This window comes from Numida meleagris, chromosome Z (genome assembly GCF_002078875.1).
Source record: "Numida meleagris isolate 19003 breed g44 Domestic line chromosome Z, NumMel1.0, whole genome shotgun sequence".
Lineage (NCBI taxonomy): Eukaryota > Metazoa > Chordata > Aves > Galliformes > Numididae > Numida > Numida meleagris.
This window is the reverse complement of record NC_034438.1, coordinates 45,028,721-45,037,096: the sequence shown is the minus strand read 5'-3', so window position 1 is coordinate 45,037,096 and position 8,376 is coordinate 45,028,721. Positions and strand designations below refer to the sequence as shown.

Here is an 8,376-nt window from a genome sequence, read left to right as displayed (position 1 = left end):
GAGGATGCTCCCAGTTTCCCTGCTTTTGTTTTTAATCGTGTTCCTGATCTGAACCGAGCCATGGGGCTCCCCATGCTCGCGCTGGAACATTGGCTCCTGGGGTCCAGGCTTGAGGCTGGAACTTGGACCCCTGTGTTGTCCCAGCCAGGTGGTTTTCCTACTCCCCCCTGATGTCTGTATGGGCATTGACAAGCCATGTGGGAGCCCCCACACACCCAGCATTTCAAAGGAGTTTTGCTTCTTGCAGCCCTCTCGGTTCTGCAATCCTTAGCTCTGTGTCCCAGCCTCCCACATTTGAAACAGCTGCTGTGACCTTGCTGTTGCAAAGCAAAGGCTTGAAGTGCTGCAGTCAGCGGCTGTACCTCATCAGCACAAGCCAGTTCACAGCCTCTTTGTATTAACTCCCCCACACGTGCAGAACCAGGCAAGGCCGCAAGCGCTGCCCTGAATGCTGGCAAAGCCCCAGAGTGCAGACATTCTCGCAAGACCGCATCCTGAGCTTCAGGAGGGAGTGTGCTTGCAGCAATTGCCGCTTGCACTCTGTTAGCAAAAAAGCCAAAGTGTTCTCCTTGTTTTTGCCTTATATGAAGATAGCTTGGCGAACCCGAAAGAATTGAACGCATTTTTTAAACGCACTCCTCCCTATGCTTGCAGCTGTCATCAGCACTGCTACAGGCAGCCCGACCTGATCCTGAGGAGCCAACCAGGGCCCCTGCCCTATAAGCATCTCTATTCGGGCTCCGTGTAGTGGGTGATTTGGATTGTCCCGAGCCTGTAATAATTGCCGCTCTGCCTTGTCTCGGAGGAGAGTCTCCCAAACGGGCACTTGGGCGGGGGTCAAACAAGCTCGAGCACATTGTCTCCAATCAAAAATAAGTGGCCCACTCATGCTAATCATGTCCAGAAACATTTGGGCAGCCAGACCCATTATACCCCCCTCGGAAATGGCCTGTTTTAACTGCAATAGCAACTTGAAATCTAACGGCTGCCATTCCCTGTGCCCACCTGCATGGGCTAGAACTGGGTAGCACAACTGACTAGGAGCATCTTGAGGCGAAAAAGTGCAGTCCTCAAGAACACATTGCTTCGCTTTCACCATCCATTGTTCCACTGCTTCCCTATACCCCAGAAGCTGAAATCCCACCCGTTTAACCTTCTTCTCTGGGGTCCACTTTTTCTTCCCAATCGCCCTCTTCATAGCCTTACACACTTCCCTTAGGTCCCCTGCATCAGAGTCCTCCCCGCCCTGATCGTCCTCTGAGTCAGACAGTGAGGAATCCGAGGACGATGAAGTTGGGGGAGCTCGAACCCTCTCCAGTGCTTTCAACTCAGCCAGCACCTCCTGAGTGTTATATGGGGGTGGAGTAGCGAACAGTGGGGTCCCCTTCTCTTTTTCTTTCGATGGTTCGTTTCCCGAAGGGGTGCCAGGGAAATGGGCCATTCCCCCAGCAGTAATCCCCCACACCCCACCCAACAGATAGTGACCCCACTGCATATACCCCAGGGGCGGCGCCAAAGGCATGGCACCCCCGGGTACATACAGAGGAGGAACTCCCCCTTCTTTCTTTACTTTAGTACCTCCCAGATCGTTCTCATCACAATTATTCGCCTCTGTTAACGAGGCATTTTCCGAGGTCTTTATCTCTGATTCAACTCCCTCTGTCTCCGTCTTCCCCTTATCTTCCCCTTTCTTCCCCGAGTCCGAATGCAACAGCGCGTATGCTGCTTGCCAGACTTCTCTCTCTGTCTTAACCATCTGAAAGAGTTTAACGAGCGACCCATATGCAGGTAGCAGTTTCTGTGTCTCCTTATCCCCTTCGCATGCCCCCCTGAATAACTCCTCCCCCACTTTATCAAGGACGCCCTTACTCAAATAATGAGAAGGGTCAGTCACCAGACCACGCCGCAAAATCCATTTAAACAGCGGCATTAGGTCCTTTTTATGCACTTCACAGCCTGCCTGTGCTGCCATCCCCTTCAGCATACTCACCATCCTCTCCAGCGACGAAGACATACTGGAGTACGCTGTCGAGCGCCCCTGCGCTCCGAGCACCTCTTCGTGCTCTCCCTCGAGCGCCCCTGCGCTCCGAGCGCCTCTCTGCGCTCCGTCTTATCACGTCAGGGTCACCAATTGTTGTCTACGACAACGTACTAAGGCTTCCCTTCCGTCCGCACCTCCGCATGCAGGGGCATACGGGACACATACGCGGTATGTAGCGCCGAAATGCCCATTTAATGCTGCGCAACAAGGCTACTTATACCCGTACACGCGACCGCCCCATATACCCGTGACCCCCCTTGCTCCTCCCAGGTGCTCGCAGGCACCACCCGCCATGACTCCCCGATTCCTCCCTTGGTGCTCGCAGGCACCACCCATCCCATTTAATCCCGCAATATTAATGGTCTTTTCCAACCTTAATGATTCTGTGGTTCTATGAAATAAATCTATCTGACAATCAGATAGCTATTCGATACACTAGTCATATCACTAGCCTATGGAAAGGCTATCTACAAAACCGGTTCACTTTGTACCTTAGAATATGTATCTTCCCTTACCATATATTCTAGCCTATAAATAGGAAATGGGTACCTTTGTGGATCTTGTCTTCTTGGTTTTGGTGGAGGTGACTGGTGCCTAAGACAAAGTTTTGTTTCAAATGAGAAATGCTGATCATCTGGTTTCTCTGACCTTGATAAGTTAAAGATGCCTGTTTTTTTGGCATATGATTTTTTATTCAGTCTTTCTAAAACTGAGAATGATAACTGAAAAATTGCTGCTTTTCAGGGTGGTTTTGATTTTACATTTTTGAGCTTGAAAAATGTTTGGGCCTTGAACGACTCCTAGGTTAGCAGAAGTCATTTCAGTTAACTTTTAAATAGCTCCTGCACATCAGCTTCCTGAGAGGTATGAAGATATTTCAACTCCATGAAGGCAGACTTCTCTGCCAAGTTTTGTATGCACTTGGAGGCATTTTAAAACTGCTATTCAAGGACTGCTAGAAACTGTATTTAAGAAGTAGTAATGATTTTGCACCACTTCCTATTTTAAGTGATTCTATTTCTTCCCTACTAAAAGAAATTAATCTTTCAGACTGCATCAAAAATAAACCTTGTATACCAAAAATTGCCCATGTTCAGTCAGTAATTAAGTGTAATTGTCTGTGGATCATCCTTGCTCTGTGTCCTGTATGCAAATTATGCTCTATGCTCCAAGATTTTTATGGGACAGATTTTAAGAAAATGGATATAATTCTGTAATTAGCCTTCTGAATTTATTATATACAAAAATAGATTTCATGTTATTATGAATTAAGGCTCCTAATGTGACCATTTTAAAATTTGAGATCACTAAGGAATTACTTTTTAGACACCTCTCTTGGAAAGAAAAGGGAGGACCAGTTCATACATCTATGGTTTCTATCAAGTCTGAGAAGAAATAAAATTATAAGATGAAGAAATAGCTTTTTCAGTTTGTCACCTGACTAGAAACGTACATGCTTCCTAATAATTTCCTTTTCATAATTTACATAAATACAGTGAGATCCTGCTAGCTAGACTTTGTCACTGTTGTTGTCACAAGTGTGACTGTAATATAGCCTGCGTATATAATAGCTGTTGTGTATTTAGACTAAGTAAGTATGTAAAAGCCAAAATCTCAGTGACCAGCATTATTTTTGACTTTGACAAATAAATTAATTATTTCACCTATTTGGTGAAAGAGATCATTGCAATTCTAAATGGTGCCATAGCTTTATATTTACACCTGTTTTGGAAAGAAATGGCTGCTGTTGAAGGAAAATATGTTGATAAATGTTTTAGATGTTAAAACAAATGAACAACAACAAAACGAAACTAGCTGACAGTAAAGAGAAAAGACCAAAGCTCATTTTCAATGTAATAATAGTGAATTGATTGGTTCAGCATATTCACCCTAGTGGCAGGAATAATAACCAATGATGTCTCCCCATACTAGCCTCACTGCTTTTTCATCTTATTAGCGGGAGATTCCAATACAGTATTTCCTTCTTCCATTTTTCATAAGATTTGTGAACTCCATATATGAGGGAGGTCATTTGCATGTTATAGTATTCTGTTTTTCTTTTCGAGAAAGGCAAAGACTACTTGTTTTTGAGACAGATACGGTGACATTTCAAACCACCTTCTTAGCACAATGTGAGTGTAAATATGTGGATGTCTAACTGCTTGTATCCCCACATTCCACATCTCTTGGCAGTCACAGAGCAGGAAAATCAATTCTTTAGTCTTGTATTTGAGTAATCTTATTTCTCTGAAGTTCTCTTTTATTTTCTTGCATTTTGTTTGGTATAGTAAATAAACATTCAATTTTATTCTTTTATAGGGATTGGTAGTTTTGCATGTAACAGAAATAGCAGCCCATTACAGGCATATATCCAAGAAAACAAATGAAATAGTTGTATTAGGTGAGTTTCAGAAGGTTCTGTCATGTCTTTGTTGTTCAAGCTTATCAGAAAATGAACCTGCTTGAGAAAGCTTTCTTAGCTTTCTGTATGCTGTGGACACTGCTATGAAGAAGCACTTCTGATGACCTAGACAGAGGAACTGTTCCCCGTTTGTCATCTTTCTTGGTTTGCTGTTTTTTGTTCCTTAATCTTTACAGTTAGCATTTATAGGATTCTTTTCTCTATATTTCATCATGCTGTTACAGTTTTGGCATAAAACAGAAATGTATGATCTGTTATACATGACACAGCATATGTAGATATGAATTCTTTAATAGGTTAATCACTAGACTGGGTATGTTTTATGATTTTTAATAAATCTGGAGTTTATTATTGAGGAGCCAATAAATAAACAAATCTTTTACAATCTGAAATAAATTAGTTTGAATTCTATGTCTTGATTTAGAAATTGCCAATAGGAGTGTAATACCCTTTTATTCATAACATAAATATTCAAATGTGTATTAAAAACAGTAACATTTTCAGCTATAAAGACATATGAGCAGTATAAAATGGATTTTAACTTACCACTCTGTAGCTGGAAGACTTTTTGTTTTTACTAATGAGCAGCACTTCCTAATTCAGAAACTCAACAACATAGTGTCTTATTAATGAAATTTTATAGTGCCAAGAAAATGAGGAGTCATTATTTGGTGCAACATCTCCCATCCCCATGAAGCATATAACTCACTACGCTTGGTTTGTGTTTATTTTTAGTGTAAGACTAATTCTCAGTAATGTGAGAATATATTCATGTTAATTAACACTATATTTTAATCCCATCCAGTTAGAAAACTCTGCTCTGCCTGTGGAAAAGTATAGTGGCAATATAATTAGGATTTCTTATAAGAAAAACATTGTAACAGACATCCTGCCATGCTTATGTTATTTTAATTGGATTTCTAGCTCAAGGGTGGTTCATAATTTGTCATAAACTTTAACGTTAATAAAATCAGCTGGAAGGAAGCTCTACTTAATCTCTTTGATTACACTGTAAGGAGTGAAATCATAATTTGAACATCCTTTTTTTTTTTTTCTTTCTCCCCACCCTTTTTTTTCCTCTTTTTTTTTCTTTTTTAACTGACAAAGCAAGAAAGGGAAAGTAGGTTGATGAGGAGCTCATGCTATTCAGCTCCTCTGCTGAGTAATGGTTCAATGCAGTGCAAGTGCAGGAAAATTAAATCAGAGATTAAGTCTGGCTTGTTATGCAGGGTAGCAAAATGCAGGCTGCTGAACAGTCTTTGTGTCTAGGGACTGAAGAGGCATTCATAGAAAATCTTACCATAGTGATTTTGTCTCTTTTGGGGGGAGAATTCAGGCTGAGTGATTCTTAATTTTTCTACTCCAGTCTTTAATTCTCCAGTGGTAACTTCTGGGAAACAAGTGTGAAAATTTTATCAGCCACTGGGATCAGGTTTCAGTTGCTCCCAGATTTTGTAGAAGTTGCTGTAAAAGTTAGAAGAGAGTATGTGATTGTAAGAAGAGAGTATTTAATCAGCAGAGATGGAATGGAGAACCCTGGGCCAGGCTATATAGATCTGCTAATGTGTGTGTTTTCTGATTTAAAAATGGGACTTGCAATACATTTGTTTCCAGGATGTGCTCACCAAGTTAAAAATAAAGAGTTCTATTTTCACTAGTCCATGTTCATTGTTTTGTTGTCCAAAGTAAATGAATGTCATTTGCTGTATGTTGGTGTGATCTGACATATGAGAGTGTTCAAATCCTCATTTTTTACTAACTATATTTTTCTGAGAAGAGTTATTAATATTGAATCCTGTGAACTTGATCTTTGCTGAGAACTCATACCAAGACATTGTAACATGCCATTTCTGAGCTACCAAACTGCATTTGGCCTGGAACAGCAAGTGTCCTCACTCCTCTTGTCCCTTACAATGTCATCTTTTGTGCTCTTGTTATCTGTATGTTTAATCCTTTTACATTCGTGCTAAGTTCTGGGCTTCAGTGATGTTAAGAAGTGCTGGCTCCCTAGAATATTACACACAGACTTTTGCTAAGTTTGATGTCTGCTAATTTTCAATTTCTCTGTCCTGATAAAAGAGACATATCTGATTTCCCTTAATAATTTTGATAAGTTATTCCTTTGATATTGCATGAAATTACAAGACTTCATGTTTCCACTCTGTAGTTAATATTCCTGCCCTTGTTAGAAAAAGCTGTCTGGCAGTCAAGTTTCCATTCCCTTTACCTTCGGGGCACAGCTGTCAGTGCCAAACTGAGTCCCATCTAAGATCTCCAAAGGGCTTCCAGTTAGCTTTTTAAATCTCCTGAGGTTTTCTTGCCTGAAAGCATATTTTTCTTTTGTGCTAGTTAGTTTTAATATAATATAGTTTACATATACTACCTCTATGTCCCACCCTTGCCTATGTCCTTAGGCCACCAGTGAATGAAAGGTTGCAGTGAGGTTTTTATCTGATGCTGCCTGGCTGAAAGAATTTAAAATGGATGCTGCAGATTGAATTTAGTCTCCATCTTTAAAGGGAAATCCAAGTATCATTCCTATGCCAAACTTTTAAAGTTATACATTATGCGTGTCTGTTTATAGTGATCACCCTGTCTCTTTGTGTGGAAAAGTCTATCCAGATTGGCCTAATGGGTTTGGAAATTGTAATACTAAACTAATTCTTTGCTAAATATTGCTAATTGCTAATAAACAAAGATATTGGAGGTCGGCTGTTTTTCCAACACTGTGCATAGACGTTAATAAAAACAAATGGATAGTATTTTTAAGCAGTTGATTCATTTGGTTGATAAAGCTTTTAAACTCAGGATTCATGGTGTTACTTAATGGAAGTTAAGATTGTTGTACTTCATACATCATTTCAAAATTATCTGACTGTGCTGCAGCATGAATTTGTACTTACTGGTTATGCAAGCATTGATTGAATTTTATCCTAATAATTCGAGGCTTTAAAAGCTTCTTAAAAGGCTAAAACCAACAGTTTTCTGAAGTCCATTTGCAGTAAAGTGATAAGTTCCTATGAGGAAAAAAAAAAAAAAAGAAGAAAATTATGATCAGTGAACAGGAGAGATGAAGAAAAGTTGCATGACTGTGCCTCAAGAGAGATCAAATTTTAGATGCGTGATTATAGATTGTGTTGAAATACAGATAGAACTACAAATTTTTTCCAGCCAATCTGTATTTTTTCCAGAGTACTTCAATGAGTTCTAAAACAGTTTTTCTCATTTCCGTACTTGAGTTACTTTTTGTTACTAATCTGATTATGAGTGACGAATATTTGCAGATATGAAAATACTTTGTTTCTTTTCATATTTCCTTGTGTCTGTGGGGCAGATATCTCTAGAATTAATCAGACAAGGAACACCAAAGGCAAATGCAGCGCTGTTACGTTTCTTCTTTTGTATATCTGAACAAGGTCTGTGTTGAGAAATGCTCCAGCTACCCTTATATTGGGCTCCCCTCTGTGAGGTCTTGAGTACTTTCATCTCCTGGCACCTCAGCCACAGCCTGATGTTGCTCTGGCTAAGGTGTAGTAGGCCCCTTTAGAGTAGATCCTCAGTCTAGTAACACTTCAGTATTGAAAAAGTTGTCTTTTCCATGAGCTTAGTGCTTACTTTCCGCTGACCCCTACAACTAAATCCCCTACCTCCAGCTGTGTGAACATTTCTGGTGCAGTTTAATGCCCAAATGAAACGAGATGGGTGTAGACAACCCTTGCTGTGCCTCACTGGCATTAGGAGCCCACTCTAAGTAGTTAATTGTTGACGTAAAGAATACAGTGTCAGACCAAGTGAGCCCCATGTGCCTGCCTTCTTCTCTTTACAATTCAAGAGAGTTTCTGAACAGGCCTCATGGTGTAAAGCATTCTGTTATAGAGAGCAAGTGAGGTTTTCAGAAAGAGAAATTTCTTCC

At 40.6% G+C, this 8,376-nt stretch overlaps 1 protein-coding gene and 1 long non-coding RNA gene across 2 annotated transcripts in view; one reads left to right on the top strand and one right to left on the bottom strand.

Annotated features, from left to right (window-relative positions):
* Positions 1 to 2,083, bottom strand: part of LOC110390316 — a 5,032-nt gene extending 2,949 nt beyond the window's left edge. The window contains exon 1 of the long non-coding RNA XR_002433690.1: positions 1,991 to 2,083. This is a non-coding gene — a long non-coding RNA (uncharacterized LOC110390316). The remainder of the gene's footprint in view (positions 1 to 1,990) is intronic.
* CHSY3 (chondroitin sulfate synthase 3) overlaps positions 1 to 8,376 on the top strand; it is a 157,125-nt gene that overhangs the window by 129,364 nt on the left and 19,385 nt on the right. The gene's annotated exons all lie outside the window — the stretch shown is intronic.